The following is a 14,815-nucleotide window of genomic DNA, read 5'->3' on the forward strand; positions in this document are numbered from 1 at the left end:
CGGTACGGCTAACCGTGCACTTTGCCATTGAACCGTAGCCCCGCGTGCGAAGGTAACTTTTTCTATAGGGTGTACGCTCGCTCGACGAAGGTTCAGTGAAAAACTGCGCTCGAGTGCACCGTAGCGTGTATTATCCGGAAGTTAAACCGCTCGCGATCGGCTCGAGTCTCGCATCGGTTCGATAATATTGTCTGGCAGTGACTCTCGCGAGGATTTCCCATCGCCACGTTGAAATCCGACGCCCGTTCGCCGTGACGCGTTCATCGTTCACGTGCTCCGCTGTCAAGTCCGTCCAACAAAAGAACGGAGGAAGGTAGCGACTACCTGCCGGTCGATCCCCAACGGAATCGGGTTTGACCTGCTCTCTCCGTTGCCCACGCCACCCTCTATTCCTTTTCACCGGCGGCCAAACTGAATTTAGAGGCCAACCGTCCTCCTTTTCTTCGCGAACCTGCTATTCGAGTCTCATTGGCTATAGAGGTGAGTCTCGTGACATTTTTTCGATGAATTTTTCAACGTCTCGAGATCGCGCGTCTCGAGATCTTCGAAATGTCCGCCATTGTTACGGTTGTCTTCATTTGCGAGGGAAAATGGATGACTCGGAAATGGGAGAATGTTGATTGGATAGGTTATGATGTATATTTTAACGCTAGAACTAGCTGACGGGTCAAAATGACCCATTCCTGACTTCTTTTGTTACAATTATTGAAAAGGTACAGATTCTGTGAAATCTTTAACACGTTCTCTCGGTTGCTATAGCATTCGTTTTCATTGCGATGCAAATGACATGGATGCTATGTTGAAATTTACAAACCACGTTGTGAATTGAATTCTATGTAGCCTTAATTTTTCGAAATTATCCTGCACTGTAACCCTTGGAGTACTGCATTTGCATTTTTCTATTTTTATAAAAGTCATCATAAAAGAATTTAGAAAAGTCAGTTTAAGATTCATTAAAATATCTAATATTATTCCTGGCGCAGTATTGGAGTCTACAGAGTTCAAAGGGTTAAAGGCAATTATAAACGACTCGCGAATGTTAAGGGTTCACGTTGCATCGTATGCACTCGCTGTTTGTAAATAAATGGAGTTGGACTTCCCTCGGTGTCGCGATAACGATGTTGGGAATGAAAGAGAGATATCGATTATTCGAAGCGACGGAATCATATCGTGATTCTTTCTTGTTAAACAACAGAAGAGATAACGGTTGACGCGGCTTCTTTCAGCGTCTCGCGGCCGAAGTTACGAAAGGAGAGCGCATATTCGCCTCGGGGAGACCGAATCTCCATAAAAAAAGTACCATGTACTCGAAAGATTTCTACTAAAACATCATTAAATCGCCGCTCGATCTTCCAAGAAAGCCAGGGTCCTCGCGAAGTGGTCGAGCGTTCCGAATAGACGCCGTCCGCCATATTGTCGGGCCTCGCCGAGCCTCCGTGGACCAAGATCCTATTTGCCTCTGTGATTCATCGGGAACACGCGATTCGTTGATCCGATTACGCTTAAAATTCGAAAATAAAACTACGCAAGGATTTAACCTATTTGCATCATTCATTAAGTTTGTGTTCAGACATCAGCGGCGTTCAACCGACGGTTGGCCTGTATATCGGCAGTTTATATTGTTATATGCGGAATATTCTGCGCCGGGGATAGGAGACGTTCGTCATGCGCGGAATATTTCGCTTACACATGCGAGTGGCTTGGGAAAATGGGAAACCCGATGAATCGGTACAAAGCGGGACGAACGAAAGAGAACGCAGTATTTGATTTCTGTGGCTATACGGCGTCGAAGCGTGCGCACAAGTGTGCACCTCGTTTATTCGAGGATTCTGAATAAAGAATGGATAAAAAGTGTCCGCGCGCCTGAGCCCATTCTTGTCCGCGCGGCCATCGCGGAATCAGCGCATCCGTCCCTCGTGTTTCTCCCGCGAATTCCGCCGTTCACTTTCGCTTCCCCGGTCGAGGAAGAAGAACAGTTGCGCCGGCTATTGTGCCTAATGGGGGTCACGCGGGCCCCCGCGTATCCTTCCGCGGATTCCCCGTTCCGAGGCTGGATCGCGGTTCTTTCGCGGCGCGATAATGGTCCCCGTTGCGTACGTGCGCTTTCGCGACAATCTTGATCGAGCATTGGAGCCGAGAACAATCACGCTCGCGGCGCGATAGTTACGAAATAATCGGATGCCGTTATCGAAGCCGCGTGGGCAATTAGCGTGGCCGCGAACGCTTCGAAATCGCGAATACCTGCTCGTACGCGACGGTCCACGCGCCGAATTCCGGAGGAAACAAGTCTTACCCTTGAATCGGCCACGAAACGTACGGGGTAGTTACGGAGAAGACGCTCGTATTTCCTTTGAAACGCGTTTGAATGGAAGCTGAACGAATTGGAACGGCAGATTCGATTTCTAAGTAAACCGTAATTACTGTTTTACAAACGAATCGGCGAGAATTACAGTTACAAATGGAAAAAACGTGAATCGCAATTGCGATCGTATCAATCGTGTAAAACGGTAATTGCGAAGCTATGGTCCACAGGTGTCGGTTCTGTAGTTTTCGTGTTGTTTCTTTGTACGGTAACAGCCGATTGTTGCGATCGAACCGTTATTATCATTAATTGCTTCGTATCGGCGGTTGAGACTAGAAAACGTAGCCAGCGAAGAAAGATCGTAGAAAGTCGTGGGTCTATCGGTCGTAGATCGATCGGCGCAAACGAACTCCTTTCTTATTTAGTTTCCCCGTTGAACCAGTTCAGAAAACGATCCGTGTGTCGAAGACGGTCATTAGCGACACGTCGCGTACCCGTGATTATTGCTCTCCGGCGAGGCGAACCTAACAAAGTGAGCGACGCGCCGAGAGGACTGCTCGGGCTGCGAGTTTAAATCGCGATAATTCCAATTCAGAAAAATCCGCCGTTAAAACGTCGGGATTTATTCGCGTGTCCGGCGAAGGTCGCCTCGTCGGCCGCGTCCGAGCTCGATCGCCGGCAGGTAGCTCGGCGATCGCGTCGCTGCCGTGCAGATTATCCGAGAGAAACGGCCCGATCGCGGACCTTTCTCGGTTCTCCGCTGATAGCGGAACGCGCCGCGTGGAATTCGCTCGGCCGAGATTCGTGTCATCGGTCCGGTCCTTTGTTCCTCAAGGACCCCGCGTCGGGGCGACGGGTTGCGCTCTGATCCGTGGGACCAATCAAATTCTGTATCGATTTTCTGGCAGATAGCGGACGACGTCGCGAACGAGAAACGACCGCGATAAAGTATGCAGAACGTTTTCTCCGCGTGCCGAGTCTTTGTTTCCGTACCGTGAACGCGTCCCGCGAGGACAACGGGTTTCCAGCCGATCGGTCGGCTCCTCGATGACTCCGGATCGAATGGAATCGCTCGAACAGTCGACGAAAGATAAGGGGACGACAGAGCGCGTCGAATTCCTGGCATTTCCGTCTTCCACGGCCGGATTTCGAGGCAAGATTCGGGATCGCCGGATTAATCGGAATTCCGGTGAATCCCCCGACGCATACCGGCGATCACCGATGATTCATCCGAGCGGCAACGAACGATGCTGTGAAACACGAAAACGAAGACCGAGACACACGCCGCGCGCTGCACGGAACGGGAACGCGTCGAACCGCCGCTCCGCGTAACGACCCGTTGTTTATGGTTTTTATCTGCCAGGTTAATATAATAGACGACCGAGCGGAGCGTTGTCGCGCGTTTCATCTCGCGCTCGGTTTCCCACAGCTCTCGGCTGGTTTTCAGGCGTTGTTCGTCCTTTTTCGTTTCGGCCGACGAGCTAAACTATCCGGCACGCGGCCGTGCTTCATTGTCATGCAAATGATTTTTGCGCAATCACGAAAGAGCCGAGCGACACGGGCTCGGACGTCGAGCATGGGCACAAGCGCGTCGGGATCTGCGCGCACGTGCATGGGAAAATGGGTTCCGGAATGTCCCGACGCCTTCAACTCTTTCTCCGCGTATTCGGACCCTCTGTGTCTCGTTCCCCGATGGAAACCGTTTCGTCGTGTTTCGACGATTTTTGCCCTGTCCCCCGCAGCCAGCGGACCGCGAAACCGTTGTTGGGCTGCGGGGAAATAAACGAGCCTCGTTTCGGTTATCCTTTGTCCCGATACGGAACTGTATCAGAGAGAACGGGGCGAGTACAGGAATCCGAGAGTACGGACTGGACGCTTTGCAGCTCGGAATCGGAGTAACGAGAATAATTTGCCGAAAGCGCGCCGATTTTATCTTCGTCCGTTGGACCCTCGCGTTACTCTAACGCGGCGACAGCTGATGAATCGGCGACTGGTTTCGAAACTATCGATTCACGGGTAGCCCGGTGACTGGCGCACTCTGGAATCCAAGATCCCCGTCGATCCTTCGTGCCCTAAAGGCACTTTAATCCTTCGTGTCCCGCAGCGTGGGAAATCGTTGCTGCCTGCGCCGCGTTCCGAATGTTTCCAGCGTTTCTTCTACGAGAAACGCGTTTCACGGTGGACGCGTTCGTAGCGAGAGGGATTAATAGCATTCGATTGGTTCGAGGAATGCCCGCTCGTCTAGACTGCTAGGAGGTCGGCCGGCGATCGAGGATGGATATCAGTCGCTTCCTTTTCGATCGTTGGACGTCATCGGATTCCTCGCGATTTTCCGATCGGCCGCCCTTACCTCCGGCACGGACGCTTATGGGAACCGCGGCGGTGACCCGTCGTCGCCGTGACGCAGATACTCGTCCGCGAAACGAAGCGCTGCGTCGAATCGATGCGGGAACGCGGCGCGTTTTCAACAATAGCAGGAACTATACCGTTGCTCGGCGCGCGGTGCGGCGCGGCGCCGCGCGGAACTCCGCGAAATTCGTAGGCAAATAAGCGACGGGCAAACCGGCAATTACCCGCCGTTCCAACGCAGAAGCAGCGGCCGGCGATCGAATCGCTGTTAATTATAGACGAGATCTCCGAGCGAAAATTCGGCCTGTTCCCGCCGCTAACGACGTCGGGACAGCTTGGACCGCGTTGTTTCCCTCGACGCGGCACCGGAGGAAATTGTTTAGTCGGGACGTCGATGCAATCGTTATCAACGTTCGCCGTTTCACCTTCGGTCTAATGGAATAAAATTTCAATAAATCTCGATCGTTCCCATTGGTTGGAGCGAGTCGGATCGCCTGCTCACGCAATAGGAATATCAATCGACGGCAGTTCCGATGATGGGAAGTCAGCAGCCGGTTTCGTTCGTCGCAGACGAGTTCACCCGTCATTGGTATTCATCCGCGTTCTTCGCCCGTATCCTTATCCATCCCTTAAGAGATTGCTCGACTCGCGTTTGTCATACGCGTGTCCAACCATCCCTTGCCCTACGGCATCGTGTCAGGCTCGTGATGCAGATTTCGAGAGAATTTAACAAGTATAAGCGCGATGTCAGGATTTCGTGAAAAGGGGAAATTCCATCGCCACTCTTGGCCTTCATCGCGCTCGATCCTACAATTGAATTCTTTCGAATCGAATGTTATTTCTCTATTGTTCATTCCAACGCTTGCGAGTAAACGTAGACGTAGAGTAAGCGCAGAGTTTGTCTCGCTCTTTAATGAATTATGCAGAATGAAACGTCTCTGTCGATAGTAATCGGAAAACGAATTCCGTCCGATCGGATGAAGTTTCCGTTGCAACGTGATCGTCGGACATCGCCGGCGCACCTGTAACCTTCCAAACAATTTCCGCCTTAATTAATTCGAACGTCGCCGATCGATGGTAGCCTGAAAAAATTGAATGTCGGTCATCGGCGGGCCCACGGTGGCCATCTCGGCGGCGTGCAATTAAATGGCTCTCGGTGCGAGAGGCAGATGCGACGAACCGGGCATTCGCTTCGGCGGAACAGCGCGTCGCGACGCTGCGCTGGCTGCGCAAGGTTTGCAAACGTCGCGATAGTCGTTTAAATAAAAATAGTGGTCTGTAAATAGGCGGTCTCCTAAATACCATCGAACTATGATTGGCGCGATCGTCGTCCGCGGATCAAGACCGTCACCGTTACTATTTCGGTGTGACGAGCCGGTGGCATGAGAGAATAATGTTTATTTGGGTTAGCCGAAAAGAAGCAGAAAAACCGAGGCCCGGTGTCCCGTGCGGCTCGATAGCGGCTTAATCGTCGCGCTGCGTCCACCGCGTTCACTGCATCCGGTGCGCCCGTGTAATTAATTTCTCCGGTTAACTGCCGGCCAGCCGACAGTGACGCAAAGAGAAAGAGAGAGAGAGAGAAATGGAAGGACGTGAAATTCTGACGCTCTGGAACCGCTTAATCCTTCTGACGAGGATTATCTAAAGTACAGAACCTTCCGCAGAGTCTGCCAAATTAGATATAGAATGCTTAGATAATAGAGAATTACGTACTGATCGGAGCGCTCGCTGAGAATGTCTCGCGAATCGCTCGTCTTCGCGGAAGGACCGTGACCGTTGGACGCGCCTTTTTCTCTCGCGCGACTCACAGGTAAAAATGGACGTGATCGCGTGTTTTTTTTCCGATCGTCACGTTCCACGTTAATGAACTTTTTACGCGGGATTACTTTTACGATGCTCCTCGTCAGGCGCCTTTACGTAACGCTCGAACGAGCGAGTAATGAGATCCCGAGTCGAAGGGAACTGTTGCATCGGCGTTCGCGATTAGACGCCGCGGATTCGATGCGCTTTTAATTCGCCGGTTGTCTGAAATTGATAAACTCGAGTCCTCAACCGAGAGCGCCTCTAGAATATCCGTTGATTCTCTCGCGTTCGAAGCGTCGCATCTCGGCTCGTCGTCGCAATTATTAACGCGTTAAGCGCAGGTGCACGAGCACACCTCGTGCGCACGGCTCTGCCGTTGGAAGTGATTTAACAGCTGCAACGGGAGCTCGTTTGATCAGGTCCGAAGTAACAGCTCCGGCGCGGCGAAACTTTCGAGGCAACCGTGTCCCGCGAAGTAATCGCATCCGGGACCGTTCGACGGGAGTTCCGGTTGCACGCGTGCACCGACGAACGCGCCCTGTCCTCCCCGGCCGAGCATTTTGCTCGAGTTCACGCCCGATCCGACCGGCTCGAGGGACAATTCTCGCGTCTGCTTCCCAGGCCATTAACTAAATCCGAACTCGCGTTGCTTCTCAGCGTTCGCTTTCCCGAGTTCCGGCGGAACGGCGGCCGCTAATGAACGCCCCGCGATCGAATGAGATACGCGGATGAGAGGAAACGAGAAATTTCGAGAAATTAACGCGATACTCGGCGAATTAGCCGACTCGTTTCCAGCTCGCGCCAGACCTTTCGAAGATCATCTCGTCCGGAAGGATCCATTCGATTCGCTTGTCTCGCGCGCATTCGATCGCCGAATCCGTGAGAACGGCGGACGCTTGTGGGCCGATCTTCGCGCATCGAACGTTCGCAGAATTTTTCGCGCTCGCAACGCGTGGATACCGGTCCCGGAGACAAATGAGTTTCCACTCGACGTCGCTCCGCGGAAATTTGTTTTTCAAATCCGCGAATTACCATAAATATCCGCGGCCCGGTGATAATAATGTGCATACATTCACCTGGACAGGATGACATCTCCTCTCCGCTCGTTCGCAATTTTTCCCGAGGAGGATCCGCGAGGGTTCGAGCGAAGTCGCGACCGTTTCGGGATCTAATATTTGATCGATAGGCGGCCGGAGGTCTCCGTGTAGAAATTCGAGTACGTCGATGCATAACTGGGTCGCCGTCGGCGGGCAGGTTGGTTAGAATGCAGTTTTCAATGTAGGCAGTCATTCTGCATTCTGCATTCTGCGGCTCTATAAATAATACGCGTTTTACGGTATTATGGCGCAACGGCAGTTCCATCGAACGTTATTCGCGTGTTCGTCCTTTCCGAGAATCCCGCGAATCGCGGCGTGCGCTCGGATCTAGTCCTTCGTCATCGGCGAAGCTAACATTCTTGCTTCGTTTGAATTATATTTTGCGTCGCTCGTTCCCTTTGTTCTTTCCTCCCATCGCATTATCCTCAGCTTCGTTGTTACTGTTTGTCCCGGTGCTTCCGCGGATAAATTTGTTACCGTTATTACGATCCTCGCCGGGGAGAATGTATTTTCGGTGGAAATATCGCAGCTTTCGCCGCGTAGTCGCGTCCTCTGGAACGAGATTCGAAATTTCCATTGCAAATCGTTCTCGTTCGTCTCCGGCGCGTTTTCCCGCGAGTTTGCTCGCAAACACGTGTCCAGACGAATCGATTTTAATGAACAAACAACGAGAACGAGTGCTCGCGTAACGTCGTTAGCGGCGATAAGACGGACACCGATATCGAGAGACTTTACTATCGATCCCGTATCGACGATATCTGCCCGGGAACTCGTGTTCTGGGAACACCCAGCTAAATCGCGCTCGAGTTTCCACTCCCGAGAGGATTCCGCTCGGGAAATCCTCGAGCTTTCCTCTCGCGAGCCACCTTGGAGCCGCTGAAACGCCTCGGGAACGGTCCTCGAGCGGTTTCCTTACGCGGCTGCTCGTAACGGGCAAAAGTCGATACGTTTCAGCGTTCCTCTTTCTTTCGAGTTTCACGGCCGTTCTACGTTTTAACGAGCTTGTCCCGTCGGTGCGCCTTTGCGCGCATTTTTCTCCGTTCCTGTTATTCTATCGACATCGCGTCCGATATTTCTGGAAAACGCGAGTCACGAAGCTGTTCCGCGAGACGGCGTCGCCGCAACGGTTCGCTCGATGACGGGACGTTCGCGTTTTAACGGGAATAAACGGGTTTATAGTAATTCGAACTGCAAGGAAACTAGGCCGCTCGGTTTAATAAAGGAGAGCTCGCGGCGCGCGACGATATTCTTAAACGCTCGGCTCGGACAATAGGCGAACCTTGCGCGATAGCGATAACTTACAACACCTTGACAACGATGAATCACATTTCTCTGGTGAAACGACGGCACACTCACTCGTTACGAAAATTAATGAGCTCCCCGCGAGTCGCTCGGAACCGATAACCGTCGATAAGCTCGTTCCGATAACGTCTTTCGCCAGTTTCCTCGAAGCTGTGTCATCTTTCCGGAATTCACCCGAATCCGGACGTCTACTTTGGGGAACAGACAAATCCCCATTGTCCGTTTCGCCGATGAGTTTGCCAATGAACCGTTGCCTAATCGGACGCTTTCGTTTCCGTCTATCTGCGCGACTAGGCGTTCCGTCTGAGATCGATAGGCCGATTGTTGTCCGTATCGCTTAAGTGGTCGGTATCTTTCAGCCATTCTCTACGGTACGAAAGCTGTCGTCTATCAAGCAATTGCACCGCGTCGCGCGAATCGCTCGAAGCTCTCGTTCCCTTTCGTCCTTCGAAATAGTTTCGTTCGAAATTTCTCGCGCCACGCCGCGTCTCGTCTCGTACGATCGCGGCGAGTCTCGCGTTAAAGCAGCCGAACGAGACCAATTCCAGCGCGAAGGGAAACCGAATTCTAGGACAGAAGAAACCGTTCCGTCGGCTTTCATCTCGCACCGATGGCGAATCGACGCGGCGACCGTCGATCGTCTTTTCCGTAATTAGAAAACGCGCTGGACCTTATACAGCGGCGCATTCCGCGGCGCATTCCGCGGCGCACACGTGCACGCGTGCACGCGACCCGCGCGCGCGTCACCGTGAATGAAAAACCCGAGAAAAAGGAACGCGCGACGACGAGCACCTTATATCGATTCCGCGACTGCCCCGCTGTTTCGCGAAGAGTCGCTTTATTCCCGTAGAAGGCGGGTCTCGCCGTTTTAACTTTTTCCCCTCGTTCCTCCGGCGCGGCGTAACCCTCTCGCGATTCCATTTCCCCCGTTTCTGCCTCCGCCTCCGACCCCCTCGATTTTATAACTCCTTTAGCGCGGAGAAATTGCGTTTGCCGGGCGGCCGACGCGCGGGGCGGAGGAAAACCGGCGGACCAGTCGAATTAATCGTCGAACTTTCCAATTAGCTTGCAGATGGAAACCGTACGGTCTCTTCCTTGCTCGTCTCTGCTCGTCTTTGCTTGTCTTTGCTTGCCTTTATTCGTGTTCGACCGGCATCCCGAGGTAGCTAGCTTCCTTCGTCTCCAGCGATGCGATCGCTACAGACCACTGCCATTCATTCAGTCGTAGATCTGCGCAACTTCGAGCAACCGAGTCGCGTAGGATTCAATATCCGCGTTATTGCTTTGCGATACCTGAATTACTCTTGCAATAACGTCCACGATTGTCCTATGTGTCGCCTGGAGCTCGTCATTTTAAAGTCGCGTTTGGAGAATCGAATGAACCCCTTAATGCGAGCGTTACGATGGCTTCTTCTCCGTCGAGTGGAAACGAAGAATTTCGAACGATCCCGGAGTGTAGCGTTTACTTGGCAGTTTCCACGAGTCACCGTTGCCTCCCACGAATAATAAGGAGACGCGACAATAGATATCCGACTGGAGAATGGCCGGGCAGGGCTTTATACGTCTTCGGCATCGGTGCCTCGGACAAAAGTCTCCTATCCGGGTGTATCACAATCAAGGAGAACGTTTTGTTCGCGAGCGGAGAGGTCGAATGGATGCGCCGCGGGTGAAATAGAAGGCCGGGCGCGCACGGATCTTCGCGAAACGCGTGTTTCACCGGTTGAAACAATGAGAGACGTTCGACCGGAAGAAACGGGAAAGCACACGAGGATTCTTTTATTGCGCGATGACTCGTCGATGCGTGAAGCGACATGCAAAAATTTCTGTACCGCGAGCGCTGGCTCGTTCCGTTAGCTTCCGTGCATTCGTACACGGTTCCTTTGACCGACGGCATATCAATTTCGTTCGTTATTGCGCAACCGTTTATCCCATTTCATTCAACGCTTCTCGAACCTCCGTTCAAAATCGTACTCGTTGCGTTCTGCTATCTCGCGTCGGATTTCGCAAAGGATCGAACGAAATTGAAAGTTCTGCCCGAGATCTTTCCTTCTGCTCGAGCGTTCGGCAAGAGGAAGACGCAACCAGGAATAAACAACGCTCGTTCCGCTTCAATCGTAGGAAAACTGCTCGTTTGCTCGCGACACGTTGCTCAGTCTCCTCTCTAAAATAGAACGGAAGCGCCGCGCGAAACATCGGCACGACTAACTGGCAGGCTTGTTTACGCTCGACGCTGATTTACCCGCGCACAATGTCCGAAGAACCGCCAGCCAGACGTGTCTCGCGCGGAAGAACAATCGCCCGCGACGCGACAGACGCGACTTACGATGCGAACGCGCAGAATGTTCCTCTCGTTTCGAAATTACGCCCTTTCTCCGTCCCGTCTTCCGGTTCTCCTCCGCGGAACACGCGGAAGGCGAGGCGAAAGTGTTCGCTGGAGTCGTGGAAGCGCGTTCGAGCTTAGCTCGATTAGGGAGAAGAGAAACCGAGCTCGCGAGGAGTCGCTCGTAGATCGTTCTGTTTCTTTTCGCGATCGGAGTGAATCGTTGACGGGGAATCGTCGAATTCGCGTCGCTCGCGTAACGCGACGCGCGGATTCTCATCGCAGAAGGTAGTCATTAGCGGGACAGCCTGCAATTTCATTTCTATTAACCAAATTGAGCGTTTGTTGCTCTTCGATCGATTTAATTACCATTCGATACCGAATGGAGTTGCATCGACTTTCTCTCTCTCTCTCTCTTGCTGTCCGTCCGTCGCGCCTGCGAGCGAAGACTGCACTCTAACCGCTGTTTACACACAGCGAATATAGGTGCTTCGAACACGGAACATCATCGCTGAAATTCAAACTCGAAACTCGATCGCGCGAACTCGCCGCGATGACCGAGTTAACTGCGTTTCTCGTTCCGCGAGTTCGAATATTTCCCGATCCCGCCCGACGGATTCTTTCGCGATATATCTGCCTCGGGTTTTTCATTCGCGTCCGGTTCGACGAATAAAAGTTTCAGCCGCGACATTCGAACGTCGAACCATAAATCTGCGCGCCGCGTTCTTGCGCTTATATCAGCCGCGGCTGTAAATCACTTTTTATTTCGCGCGCCGTTCGATTGAAACGCGGACACTTTTATTTTTCGCCGGAGAATTCCTCCGAATCCACGCTTTACCGGCGGCTAATTGAAAGCGTCGTTGGATAACGCGGCTGGAACCGGGAATCGGTTACTTAATCCTTCACGACCGACAGCTGGACAATCGCCGTCTGCTATTATACAAGTCCGCTCGAAGCGACAGATTTGTCAAACTGAATTCCCCGGTTAAACGATCGATCGTTTTCATTCGGCAATCGTTTCGCGTAATTCCGAGTCGACGGTCATCGTTCCCGATGTCTACTTTTACAATTGCTACAAAAACACAGATGCTTCTTTAAGAAATGTAGCCGTTGATTCGGTAATACCCGAACTTCAGTGTAACTCAGTTAAAGTCCTAACGAACGCACGCTTATAGTTTCCAGAAGGAAAAATTCAGATGTCGGTTTAAGTGGTCGGTAGTTCTATCGTTAAAATCCAGCAGCGCTCGATCGTATTTCCCTCGAAGCCGCGTTCGCTCGCAATTGCTTCCCCGCCGGCTCGTAAATACCGCGGAGCGCGTATCGCGCGGGTCCCGTTGCATTATTTTTAATCCGAATCCTCGCAGAATGTCGGCCGCGCGTAAATTGTCGGTAAGCGTCCGCTGGAAAAACAGACGAGATTCCGATATATCGTGAAAGCTGATACGAAGGGAAGAGAGGAGAAGAAGGAGCGCGTGTGCCGCGCGCGAGTCTTCCTCTCCCGAGGTGAATAACCGTGGACAACTGCGCTCGTAAAGCGTTCAGCTCGCTCGGCTCGGCTTCGACTCAGCCCCGTGCAACGCGACGGGTCAACACTTTGACGGAAATTTTTGGGAACGACTAAGTGGACTCGCTTCCTGCGCGCCTCGCGTTCAGCCGAGGCGGAACATTGTGCCACTTTTTACTGTGAACTTGCAGGGGTTCAAAGATCGCACTGCGATGCTTGAACCCGTTGCATTCGAACATTCTCCCCTACACTCATCTAATTTCAACTGTATAAAAAAGATACTTTACGTCAATGTTTCATCGTCCAACGACATTACAGAAAATAGACGTTCATCGTCGAATTTTATAGTTCCGCTACCTTAACCCCCCGCAAACGACTGTCGACATTCCGGCGAGATGAAATGTCCATATCTATAGGACTAAGTCGCAAACGATCGAATTACTCGAACAGATCAGCACGCAATTTCATTTCTATCTATTCCTCAAGCAATCGATGTAGAATTTATCTTGATCTGCCGAAGATTTAGTACATATCGAAGGGTTAAAGCGAACAGCGACCTCGAGTGCAAAGGGCTCTGTGAAGCATCGTGCGTTCACCATGTTTCGATGCCTCGCCTCTTAATACATTAAACAAGTTTCCCCTATCAAGCATCGCGCGGAGCCGTGCGTGCGTCGGCCGACGGTCGCCTGCCGGGTGCAAAGGGTGAAACATCCCGGTTGTCGTTAACGCGCGCGTCTCCCGCGGGTCAAACGACGCCGCACGAAAAGGCCAGGAATCGCGGAATCGCGTTAACGGCTCTTCTCCTCGGCGGCTAGGTGTGTACAGGCGGCCGGGCGGCACGTATAAACCGGCGCTCCCTATTTTTAGCTAGGCCCGTGTCGGATTTCCTGTACGCTTGATACAGTGTAAACTCAGTGGCGCGTATCACTCTTCAGGGGGATGCTGTGGGCCTACGGTGGACGGGATAGGATGGATGGTGGTTGCCATGCCTACGTCTCTCCCTCGACCCCGTCGCAACCTGCGTTTCGTCTGTCTGTCTGCCCGTCGGTCCGTGCACGTTCGATACCTGTGACTGCTTTCCTTCTCCCGGCGAGCCCGATGCTGCGCTCCCCAGCCACCTTATTACCGTTTACGCTTTTATTATGGTTTCCTGGTCGTCCCGGCTGCGAGGCGCACCAGATCTTATCGCCCTCCCGCGACCCTAGAAGCGCCGGAGATTCATTCGACGAGGAAACCGGGCCGCGAGGGCGCGCGGATGATTTTTCTTACGGCCCGCGTTACTTCGTATTCTCCGCTCCTCGCTCGGGACGCATTTCCTGTTACGACGCGATAGTAAACTTAGGTTCAGACCCTACGTCGACAACTGATTAACAGATTTTTACCCGGCACTTTTACCTATTTTTACCTCGTACCTGCCCATTTTAGCTATGCTCTCTTAAGACCCAACGTGTTTTCCCAGTTACTGCCTGCGATCGGTAGTCAGAACCGTTAGTCGATTCAGGCCGAGAGCCTCCGTTTACATAAACGAGCTGAAACCTCGTGAAGCCGTTCGGACGACTAGTGTCTTTTATTTTTGGTATGGATAGTCGTCGAGTGACGTTCGTTAGATCAGTTTCGAAGCGAGCTGTTCGTAGCAATTGCTTCGTAGAACTTGAACGTTGGAGTCGTTAAATCGAGCATTACTTACGGGCCGACCTAACACGTTCCGTGAGGGTTCCGTCGCGAGGATGTCGAAGCGCGGGGGGAAAGGCGGCGTGTTTCGTCTGCGGCGACGTGCGCGTCAGCCTGCACGTTTCCCACGTCGCGCGGGGAAAATCGAGATTTCGACGATAGAGCGCAGCGTCTTTGTTTAGTCAGCCAGCTCCGTGAAATCGTGTTTCACGGCCGACGCGTGGTCACGCGCGGCGCTCACCCCAAGAATACGAAAGCTTTTTAAACGGATTTCGAAGGTACTCGGGTTCCCGGTCGGCGTCGCACCGGCGAGCAACGTTTGTAAAATATTCCTCGACTTTCGCCGAAAGGGTCCGACCGCGCGCGGGGAGAAAAAAGCGTGGCTCGCTCGAACGGCTCGCCGCGTTTCAATCGCGTCAGCCGACCCTTCGAACCGCCGCTCGATTCCTCGTGGTGCACCTTGACGC

At 52.6% G+C, this 14,815-nt stretch overlaps 1 protein-coding gene across 3 annotated transcripts in view; it reads left to right on the plus strand.

Moving 5' to 3' along the window:
* Wdr62 (WD repeat domain 62) overlaps positions 1-14,815 on the plus strand; it is a 104,675-nt gene that overhangs the window by 857 nt on the left and 89,003 nt on the right. The window lies entirely within an intron of this gene.

Source organism: Nomia melanderi, chromosome 5, assembly GCF_051020985.1.
Source record: "Nomia melanderi isolate GNS246 chromosome 5, iyNomMela1, whole genome shotgun sequence".
Taxonomy (NCBI): domain Eukaryota; kingdom Metazoa; phylum Arthropoda; class Insecta; order Hymenoptera; family Halictidae; genus Nomia; species Nomia melanderi.